General features: G+C 42.1%; 1 protein-coding gene across 4 annotated transcripts in view; it reads right to left on the bottom strand.

Moving 5' to 3' along the window:
• Window positions 1-7272, bottom strand: part of CHD8 (chromodomain helicase DNA binding protein 8) — a 52709-nt gene extending 45437 nt beyond the window's left edge. For 3 of the 4 annotated variants that reach the window (XM_075276720.1, XM_075276721.1, XM_075276718.1), the window contains exon 1: window positions 7164-7272. The gene's annotated coding sequence lies outside the window, so the exon portion shown is untranslated. Of the gene's footprint in view, window positions 1-7124 lie in introns of all 4 variants that reach the window. The other variant, XM_075276719.1, reaches the window with a different exon arrangement.
• Window positions 7273-12847: the final 5575 nt, after the last annotated feature.

Here is a 12847-nt window from a genome sequence, read left to right on the forward strand (position 1 = left end):
GGAGGCAGAAAAACGGCTAGCAGTTTTAGCAAAAACAGCTTCAAAAACCGCTAGCGGTTTTTTCAAGGTCCATACACTGTGCAGGAGGAAAAAAAACATTTCCTAATTCCTGAAGCGGATTTTTTCTTCTCCAAAACCCTTGCCAAAAAACCTTTGTGTGCATTGACCCTTAAGGGGACTCCCTAACATCACTATGATACAAAGAGAACCCATCTCAACACCACATTCAGTGCAGGAAATTCAGACACATTTTCTGGAACATATTTGCCGGTATTCATGGCACCTATAGCTCCAGCAGTCTCCTGCGGGTATTTATATGGTGGGAGCAATAATATGTCACTGAAATCCATGCATTTAAAGATGACCTTTCCTTTCACCACCTCCACCAAATAAAGTTTGTAGCATCTGTTTATAGGCACTGTACCACAGATTCCAGCACAGTTGGAATGTTTTTTCTATCCCCCACCATTCCCAAGCAACAAGCTCAGTTAGTTTTGGTGTCTGATGTGTTAATTAAAGAGGACCTTTCATGGTTTGGAGCACAGGCAGTTCTATATACTGCTGGAAAGCCGACAGTGCGCTGAATTCAGCGCACTGTCGGCTTTCCAGCAGTATATAGAAATGCCTGTGCCCCAAACCCATGAAAGGTCTTTTTAACCACTTCAGTACCGGGCCAATTTGTGCTCCAGGACCAGACACATTTTAGGTTTATTTTGTATGTGCGGTTTTGAGGTCTGTAAAATTTTTCTCGTACGTCTCAACTAATTTTTGCGTCTTTTTTCGGGGACACATAGGGCTTTATTTTTATGTTATTTTTATTTTCAAATGTGTTTTCATTTTTTTTACATCCAGGAAAATATAAACATAATAGGAGGGAAATTGTGTCTGGTTTTCAATTTATTATTATTTATTTAATAACACAAAGTACAACTGAAAAACTTCATAATACAGTTTTTCCTCTCCGTTACGGCAATTTTTATTTTGTATTGTGTCGTCGGGGGTGGGGCTATAACCTTTAATAACGGCATTTTATTAGCGTATTATTTATTTATTTTTATTATTTTATTTACATTTTTTTATTATATATATATTTTTTTTTTACAGATTGTGTCCCCATAAGGTGATAAGAGTCCTTTGGGGACATCTGATCACTTATTTTTTTGTACTTGAGGCTGATTTCTCCTATAACTGGGGCTGGTACATTTAACCCCAGATGCAGGAGGAATCCAGCCTCCTGCACACTGTATATACAGCTTACTGAGCTGATCTGGGGTCCAGCAGCTTTTGCAAGACTCTGCTCCCGGCGGATCACATGTCCGCCAGGTCAGAGGGCAGCTGAATTATGTCAGCGTCCATAGCTGTGTATACAGCGCTCATTGAGCGATCGAGAAGGCAGGGGAGGTAATAAATCTTCCCTGTCTTCTCTCTGGGAGCTCCGGCTGAAGTTCAGCTGGCTCCCATTGAAAGCAGCTGTATGATCTCCGTGCAGCTACTGTGTTCTGATAGGACGTACCTGTACATTCAGTCAGAACTAGGCAACCACTTCCCGGACGTTTATAGTCTATGGGCGGTCCGGAAGTGGTTAAGCTCTGTAATTTCAGAAGGTCAGTGTCAGGCAGGAGGTGTGACTCAGAGATCTAATCAGAGGTGGACAGTGTCAGAGCTCAGAATCACACCCAGTGTCTGCTCCTGCCTGACACCGCTCACCAGACAGTACAGAGCTTAAATACCATATCAGGCGCCAAAACTGCACTGATTGCTCAGGAATGGTGAGGACTAGAGAAAAAATACCAAGTGTACCAGAATCAGTGGAGCAGTGACTATCAATTGATGTAAAGAGCTGGACTTATTGGCTATGCTAAAAGATCTTATTTAAACAGAGACCAGCAGGGCACAATCAGAACTTTAGGAGTAGGGGGCTAACCAGAGCAGTACATTTTTAAAAACACTCAGACAAACTACTGAGCACTTATTAAAAATGATGCCTTTACGTATACATCACTTCAATCCATCATAAAATTATAGAAGATCAGTTATGATAATAATACATAGACTAAAAAAACCCAAACCATAACAGACCAATTCACTTGCAATGCTGACCTCAGTCCCTTTGTTCTCCTAACTGACAGGCACCATTCAGAACGTAATGCCATAACTCAAGAAATAAAATACAATTCCATTCCTAAAGGCTGGGAGTAAAACCTCAAAAGTAAATTACGGTAGTATGTAAAAGCTGCAATAGCAATGGAGGTTTTATTGATAGAGAACAGTCATGCTGACAATGCAACCTAATCTGCAGGTACCTGGTTACTGAGCAGGGGACAGAGAACTAAACAGGTTCATATACACGTTGTGGGAAACGATATAAAAAAGTATTTTCAGTACGTGATAGAAACATAGAAGACTGATGGTAGAAAACCACCACATGGTCCCTCTAGTCTGCCCTTATATTATTACCATTTTATCTAAGGAAGGTATAGGTTTATCCAGGCTTAACTTCATTTACTGGAGATTTCCCAATCACATCTGCTAGAAGTTTGTTCCAAACCCCAACTACTCCTTCAGCTCTCTACAGCCCCCCCCCCCCACACCAATTTCAGATTGTGTCCCCCGTTTTTTTTTGTTTGTTTCTTTCATTTAAGTTAAAAACACTCCCCTTCTAATTTATTTATTTATTTTACACAATGAACATATTTAAAGGGTCCGTACAGCAGGAGAACAATCTCTCGTCTTTAGCCAAGCATCCTATTTGCTTTCCTTGGTGCACTTGTCATTTATTGATCTGAACCTCTGCTTATTATTCTGGGCTTAGGAGTCCAGTAAGTAGTCCAACTTTTTTCAAGGGAAGTTGCCTACCAAAGAGCAGGACCCTCAACTGAACTCCAAAACATGAACTTAGCACTGCTATGGGCACCAAAACAGCTTTTTATCATCATGAATATTAACTGCATCTAGAAACAGAGTAAATTATACTTGCAATAAGATGCCATATAGCTATACAAACACTCCGTATATAACAAATACTAATCTATTATAAAATGAGGTGGCATTCTCTTTATGTATTATATACATTTATTCCCGATCACAGTTTTAGCCTCGGGTCTTCACTGAGCAATACTACAAAACAGGAGCTATGGCGGCCGCTCTGCTTTAGAGCGGCCGCCATCTTTAACCAATTTAGACTATGAAATTTTTCAATTTTGTGTTTTCGTCTTTTACTTTCTTTCTTTCAAAAGCCATAACTTTTTTGTTTTTAATTTTTCTATTCACAGAGTTGTATGATGGCTTATTTTTTACAGGACAAATTGTACTTCCTAATGGCAATGGTTACTATTCTGTACAATTTAATACATGGAAAGCTGAAAAAAATTCACAACATGGTAAATTTAGGGGAAAACACAAATGACTGATTTTCTTTGTGATCTTTGATTTAATGGTGTAAACTGGTAAAAACGACACTATGTATTCTGCAGGTCATTGCTATCACGGCAATACCAAATTTATATACATTTTTTATGTTTTAATAACTTTAAACAAATTACATACTTTTCAAAATCTAAAATTTCATTGCATAGTGATATTCTGACCATATTAACATTTTTATAGTTCTGTGTACAGAACTGTGTATGGTGTCTTGTCTCACAAGACGAGGTGTCGCTTTTATTGGTACCATTTTGGAGAATGTCTGAAGTTTTGATCACTTTTTGTTAAATCTTTTTTGTCATGAAAAAAAAACAAACAAACCAGATTTGGCCATTTTGATTTGTGGCATTTCATGAATGGAATAAATATTTTTATAGTTTAATAGTGTGGGCCATTTCATATGTGGGACACCCAATTTGTATGTTAGTTTTTGTTAATTTACGGTACTTTTAGAAGTGATCTAGGAATAAGGGCGATTTGAATTTTTAGGTGTTTTTTCATATTTAAAAAAAAAACAAAAAACAACTACTTTCGGTACACGGTACATCCATGTGCATATTATCTGATCTGCTTAAATATTGTGATGCCCAGGGTTCCCTTCAGCAAGAGAGAGGGAGGGAGGGAGGAGAAATACAGGAACTGAGAAGAAGAGACAACAGGCAGCCTGCTGAAACACAGATGGGAAAACCCCTTTAAATATTCATTTGTTTATTTTTAGCCCCCATAGGGGACTTGAGCTAGAAATCATTAGATTATTTATACCACAGACTGCAATACTACAGTAAATCCTTGTGTTACTATTGAGCCCTGCCATAGGCAGGTCAGAAGAGTCATATAGCAGTGGCAAGCCTGGGAGGCATCAGAAGGCTCCCGACTGCTATAGCAATGGAACGGCTCCAATAATCTCCCTGCATGAGAGCAGATTCATAACCAAACAGGAGGCTGAAAGTGAAAATAATTTCTCAGATGCCAGATTCATATTTTACCACAACATTTAAAGGGTTAAATTGTCCATGATTAGAGCAACTTCTAATAATGGATACTGCTGCCTGGTCCATGCTGTATAAAAGAACAACGACCAAGTGGTTATGGAGCTCTGGTGCAAAATACCATGCAAAGGTTTAAAGCCTCTTAGTGAGGGACATACAGATACGTATTGTGGTCCTTAAGTAGTTAAAGACCCGGGAAAGGGTGTAGGATGTTTTGCTTACTCAAATTATTGGTCAATATCAGATTGGCGAGAGTGTTGCTGGCACCCCCATGAACCAGCACCTTACAGCTTTGTTTTCTGTGTAGAGGCTGAACTGAGTCACCGCAGCTTAGCTCCCATTCAAGGAACACAGTAAACTGGTCAGGCCACTACAAGGGTATGTTCACAGAGTTTTTTGCAGGCGGATTTAGACATGGAAACCGCCTCAAAATTTGCCTGCAAAAACACCTCCCATTCATTTCAATGGGAGTCACTGACAGTTTTTTTCCGCTAGCAGAAAAAAAATGTGACATGCTCTATCTTAATGCGGGCTCAAGACTCCATCCTGATTAGGCCCATTCATCCAGGCCTAATCAGGAGGACGATGCACAGTATCGTATCGGCATCCCGTTGCAGCTAGCCGTGTGAAAAAGCCACTCCGCTGTGTGAACTAACCCTAAAGAGAACGGAGCTGTCTGCTTTCAGATCCGTTTTCTATGTATTAGGCCGGGTTCACACGGGGTATTTTGGACTGGAATTTGATGCAGAGGCTGCCTCAGATTCCGGTCTAAAATACGGGTATCCGCGGCTGGATGCCAGTGCACTGCACTGGCATCCCATAGCACACACAGGGGAGTTCCTCCCCGCTCACACTCTACAGCGCGATAGGCGCTGCTGGGCAGAAGGGCGTCCCTGGCTAACTGTCAGAAACGCCCTTCTGACACTAAAGCGCTACGGTACCGGGACCAATAGCGCTTTACACCAGGCACAAATCGGGAAAGCCAACAGTGCGCTGAATTCAGCTTTCCAGCAGTATATAGAACTGAATGTGCCCGATCTGATGAAAGGTCCTCTTTAAGGCTATTCCAACGTGGTACCTAGAAAAAAATTGTGTGTGAGTGATAGGATCCCTTTAATAAATGGCTTGATTGGCAAAGGAAACTAGAGATTTACGAAATGGGGCATGGAACCCTGGAACATTTAAATCCTGGTAAAACCCTTTAAACATAAATCTTGTCTTGTAGATTCATAAGTATTATTATTTATTATGCGTATTTTTATAGCGCCATCATATTCCGCAGCGCTTTACAGACATTGACAGTTACTGTTCCATATAGGACTCACAATCTATATTCCCTATCGGTATGTCTTTGGAGTGTGGAAGGAAACCCAAGCAAACATGGGGAGAACATATAAACTCCTTGCAGATGTTGTCCTTGGCAAGATTTGAACCAAGGACTCCAGTGCTGCAAGGATGCAGTGCTAACCACAGAGCCACCATGCTGCCCAAGTAGTACAGAAAGCCCTCCTAAGAAATTGTATAGTATGTCAGACTATAAGCTCCATTACAACAGTCCTACTTTCACTCAGCAGTGTTTGGTCAGTGATTGGAAGCCAAAATTAGGAGTGGAGACTACACAGAGATCAGGTATAATAGAAATATTTGTACATATTGTGTTTTTATAACCCACTCCTAGTTTTGGCTCACAATCACTGATGAAAATCATCAAAATCAAACCCTGACCATGTGAAACCATGAGGACCCCCCCCGGAAGGACTACCAAATACACTGGCAAGCGGTGTGCAGAGAAGCACACGGACCCCATAGCCTATAATGGGGTTCGTGTGCTTTCCGCACACTGCCCGCATGAATCATGCGGACATGAAAGTAGATCACGATCTACTTTTCTGTCTGCATGTTCCGTGCAGACACCGTGCAATGAGCACACGGACCCCAATATAGTCTATAGGGTCCGTGCGCTTTCATTGCACACCGCATTTCCATGCGGACTCCCCTGAATGGATTACCAACGCAGATTTGAACGAGGCCTTAGGCCCGATTCACATCTGTGTCTGGGAATTCCGTTCCCCTCTCCGCATTTTTAATTTATTACACAGACCCCATTATAGTCTATGGAGTTCACAGGTTTCCTCAGGTAACCAATTTTTTTTATGCGGATTAGGTTTCCATTTGAGAGGGGTTAGGCTTCCATTTCGGAGGAAGTATCCCCAAGTGGACCCCCTAAAGGTAAACCCATGCACAGATGTGAACGTGGCCTTAGTCCCATGTATACAAGCTCCAGCTGAATGCAGTACCATATACTACTACACGTCTATATAGGAAGCTTGGTTCTAGTACAATACATAAGCACACATAATGGAGAACTGGAAAACTACACATGACACAGCAGAAGCCCTCTACAACCCACTCCTTGTAACAAGGATGGATTTTATTAGCTGTGTGCTCCTCCACACCATACCCTATAGAATACAAGCAGTAAACAAACAGTGTTCCCATGGTCCCAGCGATGCCTCCTGGCCACCGTGCCCCGTGGCACCCCACAATAGCCGATACACTAAATAGCGGCGAGGATACACGTGTGGATGCCACAGGGGCCGATACGTGCAGCTCCAGTCTACAAACAGCCGTGCGCAAACACTGCCTATACGCAAGTGGGCTATGTATGAGCGCGAAATGTATTAAGGTTATACCCCCTCCCCCACGTCTCACCTGTGACCCCACTTTGTGACGTCAACGCCCCCGTCTCACCTGTGACGTCACACTGTCCGGGTCTCGGCCGCTGTTGACCCTTTATGAGCTGGTCCCGGCTGTGCCGAGCATGGACGCGCCGTGCGATGCAACTCAACCTTCTACAGCTACGACCTACGTCACGGCGCTCTAGGACAATGGTAGCGCGGCCTACGCTTTAGCACCCGCCCTAGATTGCCCTTAATTGGACAGGAAACACATCAATCAAGTAAATGTGGTGACGTCATGTACTTAGTGTAGGTTGTACTCACCAGGAAGTACCTGCGGAAGAGGGAAGAGGGTCCTTCGGCTAGGCTGTCCCTATTATGCCTGATTCAACGGGAAGACCGGATGAATGAATGTTTGGGAGTTAAAAAAGTGTTATTTTTCCTTTCACATCGGCGTGTTAAAAGAACCAAAAAATGTTAAGCATGAAAAACTTATTAATCCTGAGAAGTCATAGTAAAAATAGGACTTGAATTGGTTTATATCCTATGAATGTAAATAAGAATGCTGCTGTTCACTGACAGCAAGCAGAGATATTGACAATGAATATGAACTCAAAGTGCAGAAGATCAGGTTCAACTTTTCAGCAATAGGCTGATTTTTGCTTTTGAATTTCTGTGTTTAGTCGTCATATTTCAAGAGCTGTAACTTATTTCTATTTTGCGTTCTCAAAATCCCAAAGGCTTATTTTTTGTGGGACAAATTCTGTTTACCTAAATTTTTTTCTCTACTTTTGCATTTTTGCCTCCCCCGTTCCTGTGCAATCATTTTTGTCAGCCCAAAACGCCTATTTGACTTTATAAAGTAGGTTGGCTGGAGTAAACAGACTTGGACCACCCACCTGACACCATATTGCTTGCTGAAACTGAAATTATTAGTCAGGAACGGTGAGGACTAGAGAAAAAAAAATCTCAACGAGCAGTGTGGCTTCACTGAGTAGCAGGGCAGGTGGGGGTCTGTAAACTCTGGGCCTGAGACATCCTAAGGCCAGGTTCACATGGGGTTTTTTGGACCGGAACCTAAGGCGGCATCCAGTCGCGCACTCTGCTCCAGATTAGGCCCAATGAATGGGTCTAGTAGGGAGGGAGTGTCTTCAGGCGGATGTTGCGAGGCGAATCCGCCTGAAAGAATCAGCATCTTGCTTCTTCTTCCGGGAGTCGGAACAAACGGCTCCCATTGATTTCAATGGGAGCCGTCTTTTTGGTCAGGATTTTAAGGCGAATACGGCCTCAAAATCCTGACCAAAAAGACGGCTCCCAGGAGGTTGGTCTTCTGAGGCGGAAGAAGCAGACTTACCCGCAAGGTATTGCTTCCTCTCAGGCAAATGAAGAGTCTGGAATTAAGAGGGCGACAACCACATCCAGTTCCACAGGTGCTGCCACAAACTGGCCCAAAGAAGCAGAAATCACTGTCAGAGAAGAGAGCGAAGGACAACATAATTCAGAGGATGCAGACCCATTTTCTAATACACCTACCTGAGACCAGGTAGCATATGAGGCCTTAGTCAAAGCTATGATGCTTGCTTTAAGATCTTCTCATCAGAAATTCTCTTATTGATGGGCATTATTCTTTGGCAGATGATGACTCAAAAATAAAGCTAAAATGGAAGATCGTAGTAGAAGGAATAATATTAAAGCAAGAGGAATCTCAATAACTCCCACTAATGAAAGCCATTCTTCCTGAAGCTCTTGCACATGAGTTTAATCTGGATAGAACCTATAGTCTTCCAGGGCCAAAATCTGTATCAAACAACGTTCCAAGAGATGTGATTACAAGAATGCATTTTTTCACATTAAAGAAACTATGATGCAAGCTGCTAAGAAGTCCTCGACTTTATCTCCTCCCTACAATTAAATTCATCTTTATGCAGGCTTGTCACAAGCAACAATCCAAGGTAAAATCAAATTTTCTTCTATTACTGAAGCTTTGAAGAATAACAAGGTGGCATATAAATGGGGATTTCCAACAAAGATATTAATATATAAAGATGGCATCTACCACATTCTCCATAACCCTGAGAAAGGGGCTCATTTGTTTAAATCTCTGGGTCTTCTCCTGCCGAGTGACCCAGTAACAATCCTAAAGATTCCTGTTCAGCTGCCAACAGAGTGGCATACAGCCTCTTGAGGGATGTGAACTTATGTTTAGTTTGGAGGCTGTATATTACAGGCTCTATACAAGCATGTTAGGATTGGTTCTCTACAGGTTAAAGTTGCAAAGTTGATAACATTTATATTTATTTTTTTATTTTATGGTATGTGACAACAGGCGAGAGGTTCTCCTCCATGCACTTCCAGTTCCATCTTGGCAAGTCGACTATCTCCTACATTGTCTGGGATACTTGTCGGGCCCTGTGGGAATTGTTCCATGAAGAATTTATTCCACATCCAACAACAGAACAATTGAAGGACACTGCAGTCAAGTTCTGGGATGCGACACAATGTCAAAATTGTGTAGGAGCAGTTGATGGATAGCACATCTGTACCCAGAAACTTGCAAGGAGTGGCTCTCTGTTCTTCAACTACAAAAAGTACTTATACAATGTGCTGATGGCCATTGTTGATGCCCAGATCGTTTTGTGGCTGTGGACATATGGTCGCACCAACGACTCCAGAATCTGCAAGGACTCTGCAATGCGATGGAAAATCTATTCTGGAAAATCTGGATTGCCAGCACCAAACCATTTCCTGCAACTGATGAACTTTCTATGCCGTTTGTGATTGTTGGCAATGAGGACTTCCAGATGTGTGGAAACCTTCTGAAACCGTACTCCAGCCATGGACTCAACTTCCAGAAAAGAATCTACAACTACAGACTGTCAAGAGCCCAGTGACTTGTGGAGTGTGCGTTTGGGATCCTCAACCCTGCTATCCAGCTGAACCCAGGAGCTATGGATAATGTGGTGAAAGCCAGCATGGTACTCTATAACCTCCTGCTGACAAGAGAACCGTTGCCAGTTTACATCCAGGAACTGGATCCTGGGTTACATGGTCTTGACTCATCTGGCCCATGGTAAACAGTAGCTGTCAGCCACATGAGGGAAAATTTTGCAGCATTTTTTTTTCCAATGCAGGTTGGGTGGACTGGCAGGATCGCAGAGTGTAAATCTTTTTTAAACAGTCAAATTTGCTGAAAAGTCTCAATGATTGAAGTCCTGAGCACTGGAAAGGAGAGACTTTATTCCACCACATGTTGACTGCTCCATTTTTAATGCATGCCACTGCACAGTATTTACAATAAAATATAAGTCACTTTTGCCTTTGCTTGTGTTTTGTTTAATGGTTTCTTTAAAGATGGTATTAGCGGAGTGCTCCTCAGAGGTTAAAGTATACGTCAACACTTTAACCGAGGAGGCCTCCCTGGACACTATCTTAGGCTAAGGCCCCACGATGTGGAAAGGCAGCTTTTTTTTGTTGCAGATTTTGCTACATTTTTTTCAGCCAAATGGCCAGAATGGCTACAAAAGGAATGGGAAATATCTAGGAAGTTCTTATACTTCTACCTTCTGCTCAATCCACTCCTGCCTTTGGTTCAAAAAAACCGCAGCAAAATCTGCAACCAAAGAAGCTGCGTTTCTGCAATGTGGGGCTTCAGCCTTAAAGGGATTCTACCATTAAAAACCTTTTTTCTGTGGATAAGATGTCAGAATAGCCTTTAGAAAGGCTATTCGTCTCTTACCTTTAGATGTGATCTCTGCCGCGCCGTTCCTTAGAAATACTGGTTTTTACCGGTATGTAAATTAGTTCTCTTGCAGCGATGAGGGCGTCCCCACTAGAGATGAGCGAGTACTGTTCGGATCAGCCGATCCGAACAGCACGCTCCATAGAAATGAATGGATGCACCTAGTACTTCCGCTTTGACGGTGGCCGGCCGCTTAACCCCCCGCGTGCCGGCTACATCCATTCATTTCTATGCGAGCGTGCTGTTCGGATCGGCTGATCCGAACAGTACTCGCTCATCTCTAGTCCCCACTGCTGCTTGAGAACAGGATCCTGCGACGCCTCTATCTTCTGCTGGATCCTCCCCTTCTTTCCTCGTCTTTCTTTGGCGGCGTCACCTCCGACGCCTGCGCAGTTGGCTCTGCCAGTGAGACACTAACAGACAGACAGGTGCATTACAAGTCCGTTACCCATAGATTTCAATGTTAAAAATAGTGGATGCATACTGTATATTCATCATGAAACCATTATTTTTCACAGACAATAACAGTCACTAATGGAAACAAGATAAAATCCCATTTAAATGAATGACAATTTTAATGGATTTGTGACTGTCACCAGCGGCAGTGTGAATGACCCTTTAATGAAAAAAGTTCCAACAAAAAAACAATACACAATTGGTATCACCACATCCATAACAAACCCTGACAAAATTAGTATGTTAATTATTCTACATGGCAAACACAATAAATCTTAAAATTCAGATGACAGAATTGTCGTTTTCTGTTCATCTCACCTCTTAAAAACAAAAAGTAATAAAACCTGATCAAAAAGACTTAAAGTACAGACCAAAAGAGTGGACACACCTTCTCATTCAAAGAGTTTTCTGTATTTTCATGACTGTGAAAATTGTAGATTCACACTGAAGGCATCAAAACCATAACTTAACACATGTGGAATTATATACGTAACAAAAAAATGTGAAACAACTGAAAATCTGTCTTATATTCTAGGTTCTTCAAAGTAGCCACCTTTTGCTTTGATTCCTGCTTTGCACACTCTTAGCATTCTCTTGATGAGCTTCAAAAGGTAGTCACCTGAAATGGTTTTCTAACAGTCTTGAAGGAGTTCCCAGAGATGCTTAGCACTTGTTGGCCCTTTTGCCTTCACTCTGCGGTCCAGCTCACCCCAAACCATCTTGATTGGGTTCAGGTCTGGTGACTGTGGAGGCCAGGTCATCTGGCTTAGCACCCCATCAGTCTTCTTCTTGGTCAAATAGCCCTTACACAGCCTGGAGGTGTGTTTGGGGTCATTATCCTGTTGAAAAATAAATGATGATCCAACTAAATGTAAACCGGATGGAATAGCATGCCGCTGCAAGATGCTGTGGTAACCTTGCTGGTTCAGTATGCCTTCAATTTTGAATAAATCCCCAACAGTGTCACCAGCAAAGCACCCCCACACCATCACACCTCCTCCTCCATGCTTCACGGTGGGAATCAGGCATGTAAAGTCCATCCGTTCACCTTTTCCGCGTTGCACAAAGACACGGTGGTTGGAACCAAAGATCTCAAATTTGGACTCATCAGACCAAAGCACAGATTTCCACTGGTCTAATGTCCATTCCTTGTGTTCTTCTAGCCAAATAAGTCTCTTGTGCTTGTTGCCTGTCCTTAGCAGTGGTTTTCTTTTAAATCTTATTTTATTGAAATTTTTTATATTTTACATCTCTTATAAACAGTACAAGATAAGTAGTAATAATTCAAACAGATTAATTACAGGAAATTACGTACAAAACCATGTAAGGTCAAGATGGAATAAGACCTCTTTAAGTTGTTTTCATGTAGATGTAAGAAAACAATAAAGACAATATACGGCCTAGTTGTGTCCATGTCTGCTTCATTACGTTAAAAATCAGATAACTGGCAATAAAGCCAAGATGTGCCCAATAATGAGCACACACAAAACATAAACTGGGGGGAGGGGAGATGGGGGGGGGGGGAAGAGGGAGGTAAAGAAAAGGATTTAGAATGACAGAAT

The sequence above is a fragment of the Leptodactylus fuscus genome, chromosome 1 (genome assembly GCF_031893055.1).
Source record: "Leptodactylus fuscus isolate aLepFus1 chromosome 1, aLepFus1.hap2, whole genome shotgun sequence".
Classification (NCBI taxonomy): domain Eukaryota; kingdom Metazoa; phylum Chordata; class Amphibia; order Anura; family Leptodactylidae; genus Leptodactylus; species Leptodactylus fuscus.